Source organism: Haemaphysalis longicornis, unplaced genomic scaffold (genome assembly GCF_048455015.1).
Source record: "Haemaphysalis longicornis isolate Haplotype H1 unplaced genomic scaffold, Haemaphysalis longicornis Haplotype H1 scaffold_3, whole genome shotgun sequence".
Taxonomy (NCBI): domain Eukaryota; kingdom Metazoa; phylum Arthropoda; class Arachnida; order Ixodida; family Ixodidae; genus Haemaphysalis; species Haemaphysalis longicornis.
Window position 1 is genome coordinate 55,427,555 of NW_027526335.1, and position 13,624 is coordinate 55,441,178.

The window sequence follows — 13,624 nt, forward strand, 5'->3', positions numbered from 1 at the left end:
GTCGCCAGAGCTCTGCACAGATCCTCGACACAGAAGCCGGTAGCTTCCAATCATCCCCCAACACACTGTACTCTTAGCCCAAGCCGATGGACCTACAGGAATTGATTATTAAAGAATAAACTGTGGATTACGTATAAAACTCTAACTTTCTGAGAGTATACCTGCTTCCAAATTGATACATACTATCTACGGTCATGTTATCGCTAGCCAACGTTTTAGTTTGCCGCTCACGGTAATCGAGAATACTTTGTTAGGCGCTAGAGAAAGGATTCTCGAGAAACGCGTATACCTAGTAGTAATTGCAGGCAATGTTAACTGAACCGCGTTGTTCCGAAGGGCTTTTGAAAACCAAGAAGTTGATGAACGTCTGTCGGTGTCCAGACATTCACCTTTTTGAATAACTGGTGACCTGAAAATGAAAACCAGCCGACGCAGTGCTCAACCAGCCCGAAAAATAGGAAAGAGGCTGACCGAAGCACGTTGAAAGCTACCACATGAATATTGTTTGATGCGCCAAGGCCATGGACTGAGACTCATTGTGGTGGCGGGCTATGGATATATTCAGGCGAGTTCCGCTTTGGTAACTTGCGCTGACTCGATACGCTAACGTAAGGGCCTTTATTCTACCTTTGTCTATAATACCTCTCTCGCCGGTAAATGAATCGGTCAATTGAATCGCACAAAAGTAACGCTTTAGCCACTATGCCACAACAAGGTGCGTATCCCCAAAAACCAGGCGGGATTTTTCATAGCATATGTGGTCATGGTAGTAACATTTCGTTAATTGTCGACATTTTTTGCCCAATAAAGACATGAGCAGCTTGCCACACTCATTTTGCACAAGCTGTTGGAGCAGTAAAGCGTCAGAGAACGCTCATAATCTGCTTCCACAGCCAGCGACTGCCTGTTGAGCACGAAGTGTGCGTCCATTCTAGTCATAAGCAGTTGGTCACCACTATTTGCACACACACTCGGGAGCGAATAGTGGTACGCAACATCTCTGGAGCAACGCTGAGGTCTTTTTGTGTGCCAGCACTTTAGTACGTTTCTTCAGAAGCCTCACACGTCAAAAAAGAACGTGCACAACTTATTCTTTACGCATAGCAGAGGCACGAGCAAAAGGACCGAGAAATAAGCGAAGATGGAGACCGAGGGGTTTAACGTCGCGGAGAGAATGCGTCGCAGAGGGGTTTGAAGCAGACCCTAGTTCCGTACGGGTTTCACTCCGTAACAGAAATTGTGCATGGCGCCAGAGTCCCATCTGTCTCCTTCAGGCAAGTGAAACATCGTTTACCAGGTCACGAGAAACCCGGGTACATGCATATGTGCGGCGGAACAACTTGTTTACGTAAGGACTAAGTCCGCGAAAACGGCTGAGGTGGGTACAAATTTGCCGGCGCAAAGCGAATAATCGGTTTACGGACGAGCGACGGATGTTTTCGCGCAGGTAAGCCAAGCGTGCCAGTACAGGCTTTCAGTACAATTGCAAGAGACGTTCCCAGGAAGCTTGTCAGGCGACTGCTTTGAGGGGGGGGGGGGGGGGGGGGAACGGAGCGCCGGATGCGTATGTGCGTACTGAAATGCATAACTCAAAAGCGAAAGTTTCATGCGAGAAGGCAAAAGGCAGACCCTACAGGTGTGTGCTGAGTAGGTGTAAGAAGGGCTCTTGGTTCCGTGGAGAGCGTAAGAGAGTTAATATTAGGTAACGCCCTAGTAGCATGCGAAATGCTCGAGGTGACTTTCCGTGGGCTGTGGAGATTACGTATTACGTGGTCGTAGGACATGTAAGAGGTATTCAACGCACTAGAAAAAACAAAACACTTGAGAAAGCACTGTTTGTGACAGTTTTCTCTCTCTTGCTTTCCAACACAAAAGAAAAAAGTAGCAAACCTTAAAAATTGGAGCCCAACCGCCGTTTTCTGCCTTAGAAAAGTTGCTTACATTTTCCATGGTAATTTTGAACGATAGCATAGACACTCATCAACAGCTTTTCAGAACACAAAATTGCTTTTTGTGTTCTGCATACCGAAATATAAACGAGGTTCGTAATAATCGTGTAAATTTACGTAACGAGATTATGTGCTTCGTTTCGCTGTATCCCAAATAAAAAAGAAATTAATTGTACATTCATGTTAAATAAACAAACTGCACTGTCCGCGAACGATGAGCCATTCATTGCAGGCAGCTGACACGAGAACGAACACACTCAGCGCTGTTTTAGCGTACAGTGAGAGCAAGTGTGATAAACCAATCTGCTGCATTTGGGTAATCCGGTCCAGGCGGCGGGAGTACCGAGTACACAGCGAATTTTTCAAGAGTTTTCATTTTAGCCGTCTAAGCATTATCGCTTTCCTTTTCACGCACGCGGGTGTGTGCGCTTTTGGAATTCCTTGATTTCCTTAAACAAATAAGCCCAGTCATCTTTTGTGCATTTAAGGTACGAATCATAAAAGACGGCAACATATGCGACGAAACCTCTATGCTTGTAACCACAGAGATCAGATAAATCTGCGGCATTTCAAGCACTTGTGGACGAGAAATATTTTGAATGCGTGTGTTTATAGCCTTCGCGTTTTTTGCTTTTTACCCACAGCTGCTATTACTTTTTTTCTCGTGCTTTAACCTCCAACTGTACTATCTGATGCCAATAGCATGTTCAAACTAATTCGCGCTGCAGGCAGTTCATTCGGCTGCTTTGAGTGCTCAGACTAGTCTATATGTGCATTCACAGCGACTGCTATAACATCAGTTGCCAACTACGCTCGCTCTTTAAGATCGAGCACACGCTCCCGCCCATCCTGACAACACAACAAACCATCTGGCTCCGCGTATAGGGGCGATTAAACGATATTTTCTTGCTTCAAACGAAAGCTACGTTTTGTAAGCTCTAAAAATGCCGAGACTAGCAATAAGGTCGGATCACTACCTTGACGAACATAATTATTTGTACGGGAATGTCTAAGGACACTAACGCGTGTTACGTCACAGGTTTTGTTATTCCGCCAAGGGGTTATTGTCTCATGCACCACACTTCTGAGTTAGAATGACTGGTGCAGATCATAATTCAGATGCAACAGGAATCAGTATTTGCCAGTAGTCCAATTTTTCAATAAATCACCCAAGGTGATGTCACTTAATTGTTGAAACGGTAATTCAAAACGGTAATTGTTGGACCCGCCACGGTGGCCCAGTGGCTAAAGCGTTTTGCGCTGAGCCCAAGGGCGCGGGTTCCATACCCGGCCACGGCCGCCGCTTTTCTGGTGGACGCGAAAACCGAAAACGCCCGTGTATCCGAGATTTCGGCGCCCTAAAGATCCCCATGTGGTCAAAATTAATCCGGAGCCCTGCACCACCGCACGCCTCATCGCCTGTGTAGCGTGAGCGCATTAAACCTCACAATCAACGGTAACCGTTGAAACAAAAAGGTGTGACACCACTTCAGCACATGCGCAGTTTAAAACACATATAGGCGCACACGAGTAGGCACTGCGTTGCACGAACACGAAATATATACGCTGATCCCTGCGCATATATTCCATCTGCATTCAAAAGGATGACCCCACCATTATAAAAAACAAAGGACATGAACGCTACCTCTAGTGTGAAAAATTCCTTTCCCGTGATAGCGCAAGTTGGTGGGAAGTTCAAGCAACCGGAATGAGGAAAATTTTGTATTTTAACATGCATTGTAGCGCATATTGAATTTCCAATTTGAACGTACACGTGAACCGTGTATTTGAACATGCGAAAATCCCTGGGGCATGGAATACAGAAAAAGCGTGCAGGTAAAGAGCTTTAGCTGAGTGTCCGCGTTTGCCTGACAGCCCCATTTGAATAATTTGTCATTCGCACGCAGCAGTCGCAGTTAACTGAGAGTGAAATGACAGTGTGCACTACGTTGTGCGGAATCGAATTTTGGGATGGACGGTTGCGTATTTTCAGGCATTCTTTTTTTGCATCTTGGTACGTACATATGCATTCAGAAGTTGCCAACTTCCATCTAGGTAACTTAATGCAATCAGTGGGAAGTGATTTGCCGATCAGAACGAAAGTCTTCCGCAGACAAAATGATTTTTTTTCTTGAGGATATTTTCTGTACTCCAAAATCATGGTTTAAGTTGACATTTGCCCTGCCATTTATTCTCGTAACAGGAAAAAAGGGAAGTACTTCGACAATAGTTGCTTTCAAGGCAGAAGCTACCAGGTGTAGATTTCTACAACACTAAATAAATAAAGTCCTCAAACAGTAGAATAACTCAAATATTTCGCGGAGGCAGTATATCATCAAGTTGTCACAAAGAAAAGCTTATAACCATCAAGATGCCGCTTCAGCAAGAGAAGCCACAAATGAAAGTAGTGTAGAAATTCCCGTCCAGATAGTGATAACCAGAGACTAATTTGAGCAGAATATGCCCCGAAAACTCTAGCGAAAACTTCTAGTACAGCAAACATCACAGTAAATGTAAAGCGGTGCTTTTGCTGAAGTCGTCCTGTCGTCATTGCCCTAAGTGCCAGCGGAGCTGTGGTCAGGAGCAGTGATGTGAGGTTGAATTACGCATTGCGCATGCGCAGCCAGTGCCATTGACTATTGTGTTTTGATTTTTCTTGCGCTCGCAGGAGCAGCCTTCCAGGAAGAATGGGATACGCGAAAAAAATAGACGGCTGAAACAAAACAAAAGAGAAAGAAAAACACGGACGTCATTTCTCGGCAACTATCCGAGAATGTCCTCCGCGTCTAAAAACGATTGAATCAGCTAGTTTGATTTGCTTTTAGATGGTCGTCGCTTTTAAAAATTCACTGGCAAGCAGGAAAAGCTCATTAGAATTGCAATTTTCTTTAGTAAGAAGGCTCGGGACTTCGTGGGTGGATCATTTCATGCAGATTTATTGCGCGTTTCTGGTGCACAAGGGGGCTATATTACGTTGCCAAGAAAACATAAAACACGAAAAATATGAGTAGCAGGTCCCGTCTGGTTGGCATCAAGCAAGCCGGGGTGGTAAGAGAAGGCAGGGCATACAGAAGAACGCCCCATAAGGCTAATGAGGGCATAATAATGTTAGTGCTTTCAAGTATATGTTACCATCTTTAATTGTCCCTCTTTTCAAACACTGAGAGTCACCAAAACCGAAGCTTTGTGAGCAGTTTATGACCGTCAGATGGCGTCAGAATAATTATTTTTCGTGCTCACAGGTTACAATAGAGTGTTCAGTATACGCAAGAACGAAAGTGCACCAAGGCAAACATCGATTGGGAAGCCACTCCAGCACCGCTTGAAGTGAACGTTAAAGGCGACTTCTGGCATTACTGGTTGGCGCCCCATTCATTTCTTGGATGGTATTTACGAGATGCCTGTATTACCTAGCTTGAAGTGGCCATGCATGCAAACCGTTCATTCGAAAGATTGCCTCATTAGAATCATACTGACGGCACCTTTAACGTAAACTTCGCTCAAATAGCTACATAATTAGGAAAAAAGGACTGGCCATGCGACTCACTAGCTCATTTCCCAAAACCTATGACGTCATATGCACAGCCATACGATTGGCTGAGGCCAGCCAAAGCAACGCAAGTTAGAAAGGGCTTATAAGCTGGCACAACGAGCCATTTTCGCTTCATTGTAATGCATACTGATTTTTTAGCAGCAAGAATGGTGGGTGAAACAATGGAAGTTACGAAAGCACACGCTAACATACAAGTACCGGTGCGTGCTGTTGGTACTGCGCAGCTGTACAGCAGTGTGGGGCTTTGGGGTTATCTGAGACGACACTGGCCGGTGGTTTGCCTAAGCGACATTGTCTTATACATTACCCTACTTGTCGAACAAACCTTATCTTTCACGAAATGATTACTACCTACCGTAACGAATCAATCCGGGCGCATATTTGGTCAGAAGCAAACCAAATGCGAATAGCGCTGCGGAGTATTATGGTGGTGCCATCTAGGAGGACTGACGTTAAATAAGGCTCCGCAGTCTGCTGCAGACTGAAAAGCGCACTTGAAGTTCGCTTGAAGACCCGACCATGTGACTTCCTGGCAGACGTCACAAAACACACGATTTGGTGGACGTGTCTGGTAGGGTATAGTTTGGGGGCAAGCTTACTGCTCTCGTATGAATAAGATTACTGAAATGAATAAACGGTACATTTAACAACAAGCTAACCGCCCACATATTTGAACTCACTGCTATGTTAAATTGTTTTTTATAATGTATTTATGTCGCGACCAAATACAGTTAGCCAATTTATAAGAGATTTTGTGTATTTTGCTGCATCTGTTCTTTTTTGTGTACTCTGTAAACCACTCTTCTCTGCAATGCTTCGGCGATTGAGAGTAAGTGAAATAGATAAATAAATAAATAAATAAATAAACATTCGCTTAGCCTACCTGCATTGAACGCCAATACACCAATACGCATGGTGCTACAACAGGTATTCAGCCACGACAAAATCGTTCATTCTCGGTATTGCAGAGGGGGTGACAAATGACTTTCAATAACATAAAAATCGTGTTTCCTAGATATTCAGTTTTTTTTTTTTTGGTGAGGGGAGGTTTTTCGAAGCGGGTATTCCATTTGAGTGCGGTGTCTTGTTTCCCACCTTGCCGGCAAGCGCCGCGCTTTTTGCGCCAACACTGTTGCTTTGTATGAACTTGTTCGCTTCAGTGTGTTCGGACTACCCACTTTAATAGCATCAATGCGCTTACGTATTAGGGCGTGTAAAATCTTAAAAGATGTTTCTGCGTTAGGAAACTCAACTTGTTCGTTTTTGAATGCATGCTGTTTATTCCTATGTGGAAAGCTTCTCCAGAGTTTGCTCATCGCAAAGTCAGAGTTTCGCACGGAAGTGATGCATCACGGTACACTCCGGGCGCATACGTTTCGCGAAAAACGACGATAAAGAAAAATAAATAGAAAAGCACGTTATAAAGCTACAAAACCTCGGGATGCTGCAAGCGGAACTAGTTAGGAAAGTTTTAATGAGAGCATCTGCATTTTTTCTTGCCTCTGTTTAGAGACCTCTTAGTTTTGCCAAACAATAGGCTGGCGACTTATTAGAGGAAGAAATCTAAAACACTGGCGAACATTAGCCTAGAGTTTGGTGTCTAGGTAAATGTTGCCCGTGCTGCGAGAAAAAAAAATGTTTTTTTTTTTTTTCAAAATTCGCGTCTTTTACAAGCATTTGAATTTTTTTGCTGTGAACATTGAACGTTTAGTGGACAAGACGGTTCAACTTCGAACACCTTGAAGACTGAATAATGTAACTTTCTGGGAGGGAGTCTAGGAAACGCGCGAAGAACAATTTAGTGGTCCCATCATCGAATTGATACTAAATGTAGGCCGCGACTGATTGATTGTTTCCGCGTATCCGCTATTCGTATATATTTCGTGAAATTTCTACCATGTGCTGAAACGTTCATTAACATCTAGGCTGAAGAGAATCCTTAAGATGAAACCAAAAAAATGCTGCAGCCTGCACTAGGGGTGCAAAGCTAGAGAAACTGCAGAGCTGGCGGCCGCACCTAGCTTATTATTGGTTAGGCTAACTTAATGCGTGGTTATCCTTGGGGACTCGCTCTGTGTGGCCATTTTTCGAGACTCGGTCAAGTTTTCTTAGTTTTGTCTTCGTTCGCCCCCCTGCCCTGAAAGGGCATGGTGATTATCAATCCGATAAGGAGACATCTGATTACCCACCAAAAGTCACTGCTCTTCTGCATTTTACTAGCGAAAAACAGACGCGGACAAAGAAGTACACAGGACACTCGCTATGTCTATAGCGCGTGTCCTGTGTACTTCTTCGTCCGCGTCTGTTTTTCGCTAGTAAAATGCAGTCAGATGACCAACTAGCCCAACTTTCTGCCTTAACTGCAACTGCTCTTGTTTGTTTTTATTTCTCGAAGAAGTAAGTGTCCTGAAGCATTTAAAACTGTGTAACATGGAGGGCAAACGAGTTACGGAAACTTTGTCGCTAATTATACCAGCCCTGGAGTATTGTGGTGAGTGCGCGGGGCCGCTCCAATCGCAGCATTAATTAAGGCTTCAGCGCCATCTGCACACGGCTTTCCATGATGGCAGCCACCGGAACCTGAACTCCAAAAACAAAACAAGACAAAAGTCCTCGGTTTGTTTGCTTCGTACTTGGAAATTTGCAAACAAGGGTTTCCCTACTCGGTCAAATTCCTTCCCTCAGAGCGGATTTTTCTTAACGCCATGGGGGAAATGTTCCTCACCCTCTTAGGGAGCAACCAAGAGCAGATTCGCCTCTCTTGGAACTAGCTTAGAGCAAACAAAGGCGCAAGGTTACGATCGGGGCCGTTCCTTGGACCGTAGCAAGCTGGGAGGAGAACAGGAGACCTCTGCAAATAGTCTGGGAAAGAACACGACCGGGGACGGGGTATTCGCGATGCTAGCATCGAAATAAAAGTACCGGAGGTTCCACTGCTGCTTTTTTTCTTAGGCTCTTAGGGGCCGGATACTTCGGGCTCGGCAAAAGTGAATGCAAGTGAGCGTGTATTTCGAGACTAGGCGGTATGCCCTTTCTTTGGGGGCAGTCTTTTTTTAATTTCCGCACGAGGGCGCCAGAGTGCCCCAGAACAGTAGAAAACGAAAAGCACAAGGTACCGTACGTAAAACAACAGGTTAAGAACATTTGTGCAGCACCGTATCCTGGGTTGGGGCTTGAGTTTGCCAGTGGGCTTGTATGTTTAAATTCTTTTCTCGCTTCCAACGAGCCGGATGAGCGATTCTCAGTTCCGATTGAATTTGAAGAATTTTGCAGCGCAGTTAGGTTGAACACTTACGAAAGTAGTTAGTTGAGCAAACATATAGTTCAAATGTTTGGTCTCGCCTGCGGAAGGAACGGTGGAAGCGGTTCGCCGCGTACACAAGCATATCGGCAGGTAATAATATTTAAAACGAGTCTTCTTCTTTTTTAACTTAAGGCAGGCGAAACAGGTCTCGTGGGCATCGGGGGTGAGGGAAACACTTTGTTAATAAAAAAACACCATGAGGCCCTGGGCGGGGTAAGGGTGGTCTGAGAGGGGGGATTGGGGAAGGTCACAATCATTTCGGGCCTATTAGAAAAGGCGTCAGGATCTTCCCTTCCCTTCGTCAAAGCCACAACCGACTCGATAGAGAGCCTAAAGCCTATCCGGCAATGAGCGTGCATCACTGTAACCACTAAGCTACCACTGTCATCAAATTTCGGTGTTGCACGCCGTTCACAGAAAGTAGTAGTACTAGTAAATGTTTATTGGAGCAAAAGGACAAGCGAGGAGGGTGGTGGTTAAGCGTCCCTGGTCTAGGATTCCTCTTGGCCGAGCTGACTCGATGTCCCGAGAAGGCCGCGAGAGACTTTTAAAGAGCAGTCTGTGACTCTTCTTCCAGTTTCGGCTGCGTAAAGAGGAAACTGAAATGGGCAAGCGCCGTAGGAAAATAGCAAAATTTTGGTACATTTTTCTTGTACATTGGGCTAAATGAAGAGCGCATGCGTAGGAATTTAACTGGTTTTATCTTCTGAAAAAAAAAAAGGCCAAGTGGCGTAAAATTGTTGTTAGTGCTCAATACTACTAAGCACCGATATTCATCCTCGAATGACGAAATAATTACACACTGCACTTTCGGGATTTCTTCTGCGGCCTAAAAAGTTCAAAGCAGCTGCTGTGCGAAATGCGTAACAGGAAGAAAGAGAACCAGAAAGAGAAGAAAAAAGAAGAAGAACAAGAGCCCAGCGGAGGAGCAGCCGTGTCCAAACAGAGCCCTCCGCTCCCACCCAACCCCGAAGAAGGCGGATACGACTACCGCCTAGCCGTTTCCCAGGGTGAGTTGGCTTTGAATTACAGCTTTTATGTGAACTACAGGCCGCTCGGTACGTTTGCTCGTTAGGGAAAGATACAGCGTCATGGGTCGAAATGCCCACTCGCGGTAGTTTGTTACCACTTTAAATTCCGTGAAATATGCTTTAATCATCTGAATCTCTGACCAGTTTTTAAAGTAAAGCTTTCTAGTTCTACCAGCCAACGGTTCTTTCATGGCATAAGAAACTTCCAACACGGCGGAGGAAGCAGCGAGGGGGAGGGGGGGGGGGGGTCGGAGGGTTTTACTCCCGGAGCACACTGTAGATGGCGCGGCGAATTTACCCAGCGTTCCCCGCGCGGAAGTGCCTGCTCGCCGGCGGCGGCGGCGGTACGGCTTTGTCGCCTGCTTTAGCGACGGTTGTTTTGGGCCTGTCTTAAACAGGTTTAATCTCTCTCTCTCTCTCTCTCTCTCTCTCTCTCTCTCTCTCTCTCTCTCTCTCTCTCTCTCTCTCTCTCTCTCTCTCTCTCTCTCTCTCTCTCTCTCCTCTCTCCCTCTCTCTCTCTCTCTCTCTCTCTCTCCTCTCTCCCTCTCTCTCTCTCTCTCTCTCTCTCTCTCTCTCGGCGCAGCTCCACTTCTATTGCGCGCTGCTTTCGCGCGGCTTGATTAACTTGTTCGACAGCACCTCCAGGGTAACGCGCACCCGACTGAATGAAGTGGTCGTACGGCAAACATACGTTAAGGATCGGTTTGCAGGGCGGGAAAGCAAAATGTACAAACCACATATAGACATCTGGCCACTAGAGAAACGCGACATTTTGCGCACTGCTTGCCAGTAATGGGACTCCGTTTTCTGAATTGAATACCTGTTCGGTTGCATTTTAATACGTACTACAAAAGGCGAAAGTAGCAACTGGTTCTGATAAATATCGATTATAAAAGTTCCCTCAGCTTTCTCGCAATTATCAAAGTTACTAAACGAACTAGTTTAAACCGCTATAAATGGGAATCACTAAGCTCACATGCCGAATTGTTCCAGTGACTGCGCTTGTGTCGCGTGGGGGTGTAGCCCCAAGCTAGCACATCAGGATGGCTAGGTTCTGCTGTCTCACCCTTGGAAAGACGCTACTCTGAGTCCGTTTTCTTTCTCCCGACTCACCACCGGGCTACAGCAGCGGCGCCCGCCGCTCCAGCTTGACCGTGGGTGACGCTGCTGCTGCGTTCGGGAAGCCACCCCCGCGAATTCCAGGTGACGGCTGGTGGAATCTCTGCGTTCATACTTGGTACAGCCACGCGTGTCAAGTGACGTCGCATGGGCACTTGTTGTGGTTGTCGTATAAAGCGTTGCTTTCAAACCACCCTCACAGCGTAGATTGGAGCCCATTTTTTTATTGCTCAAAATCCGCCTGCACAGTATCATATTGGCGACAAAAGTTTTTGCATCTTAGATCATTATTTATACATGAGCCGATGGAACTGCTGTTTTTGGATACCTACAAAGAGATAACAAAGAACAACCTCAGCTAAACCACTTTGAATAAGAACTGCCCAATTTTGTTCAAAACCCCCTACATCCATATTTATTCGAGAAACTTGGAATTTTAAAGCTGCTGGTCGCAAAAGGATGGCTGCTTTTTTTTTAGATAGGACAAACAAAGTGCCCATGCTCACGACTTGAATAATTGTTTGAACATTTCAGCACTTTACCATAGAAAGATTGTCGAACTTTCGATCGGTATCGAAAAACTGCCGTATTAGGCATGTGGACCCCTCCCCTCGCAGAGAATTTACTTGGTGGCGTCTAATCTCAGGGCAGCCGTGAGAATTACCCCCGGGAAATTCCCAGGGCAGCCGTGAGAATTAACTTTCCATAAAAGCTGGCTGACCTAAAATTTGCTGAATAATATTACGTCCTAACGTAACCTAACGTAACATAATTTCACCGAACCAAATATAAGCTAACCGAACGCGTCGTAACCTACCCATATCCAGCCAACCTGCAACAAACCTAATCTAACCCAGCCCAGCCCAACGACACGAAACACAACATATGCGTAATTGAACTCATTCTAGAAGTCCTGTTGTCGATCTCTTGGTATAGTAAAAACCAGAGAAAAAAAAGCATTAACAAAATCACGATGACCAAAAAATTACGAAGTTAAAAAAAAAACATCGAAATGTCGGACTCGAACCTGAGTCATCTCGTTTAAAACCGAATACTATTGGGACGAAGTCTTTCTGTGGGGTGTGCTACAGCGTACCCTGAAAAGGGATTTGCCTCTTGATTGTCGCGGTACACGGTTCCTGTGTGTAGAAGACGCTAATGGTGTACTTTACAATTTGTTAATGCTTTTGGTCTTGCACGGGATATGGAGGTCTCGCATGGCTTTCCGCAACAGTGATATCGACGCCAGGCCAGCGAGGCAGTACTTCTGCGAGAACGTCAGAAGGATCGTAGAAGTGTGGAAGGTCCAGCCGTGTGTACCGGACTGGCTGTTAGAGGTGGAGAAAGTATTGAACATGCCGCGTTTTTAATTGAGCTACGCTAGTGACCATAGCGTTAGCGGTTTTAGCCTTGTTGTTCATGCCTTTTTGTTTTTGTTGATGTCCAAACCCGGCAATAAAGAGAAAAAAAACAGCGCTACAGGGGCAAGTGCAAAACACGGCTTTTTTAGGGAATATTTGTTCCATAGGCTTTCCGGGTGGCGTCCTTAGCCAATGAGAGGTGACGGCCGCGAGAAATTTCTGACGGTAATTATCACGGTTGGCGTGATAATAGACACTAGCAATTTACTTCATGTGTCATTACTTCGCCCGATGTCGTCAAATTGCACTTGTGTATCAAACTAAAGACTGGGATTATTGTTTTCCTTACAAGAGTTCAGCCCCATTTCGTGTCGCAGAACGCTACGTACGCAATTCAGAAAAAAATACTCTCCGAGTACATACGTCACGATGACCCCCACAACAACTTTATCGCGCTCCACACGCCCTTCCGCTATAACGAGGTGGCTATTTTGACATCACCTTAACATTTATTACGTGAAGGAATCACGCGCGCTCTTTTGCGGGCTATCTATAACTCCTTAACTAAACAGCAATTTACAAATATAAACAAATCAAAAGTGGGAGCTGGTTTTATTCAGTGGGTTCAAACATAAAAATCCTGGTTGAACGCGCACGACAAAAGCACTGTCACACGCCATTAGGACATCAGGCATGCAGAGTTCATAAAAATGGTTCGATATGGTGTAAATACGCTGAGCTGCGTAGTGCTACCTCTTTGCTAAAGGTAAACTGATTGGGCCAACAAAGCTATTTTTCTTCAATTTAAAATTGAAAGTGCCGCATGTATTTTTGTTTTAGTGGTTATGATGAGCTCAAATATTTGACACCTTACTTGTCGTTGCACAGGCATTTAATTTGCGTTTGTGTATTAGGTGAAGCAAGGTGGCACCCCCCTAAAATGACCGCCTTATCAGTTATCACGTACTGCACCTTTACCGTTGATGTTTCTGCGGCGCGGAGCTGAAGAACGCTCTTCAACTGCTGAGCATCTCTTGGCCTCAGAATCCCTATTTTAAATCAACTGCTGCTTCCCTGATTTCCAGTGACGTCAGTCGTGATGAAACGCCTAGCAACGTCCTTGTAACCGAGATAAATGTGATAAGAGAATACACCGGTTCTGACGATGGCGCAACTAATGACGTTACATCTGAATCGTGAAGATTTTTTGAATTTTTATGAAGTTAAAACAAAATGCAAATTATACTTGTTCGACCTGAAGTCAAGATAAACGTTGCTCTATATTGATTGATTAGCTCACCGACCAA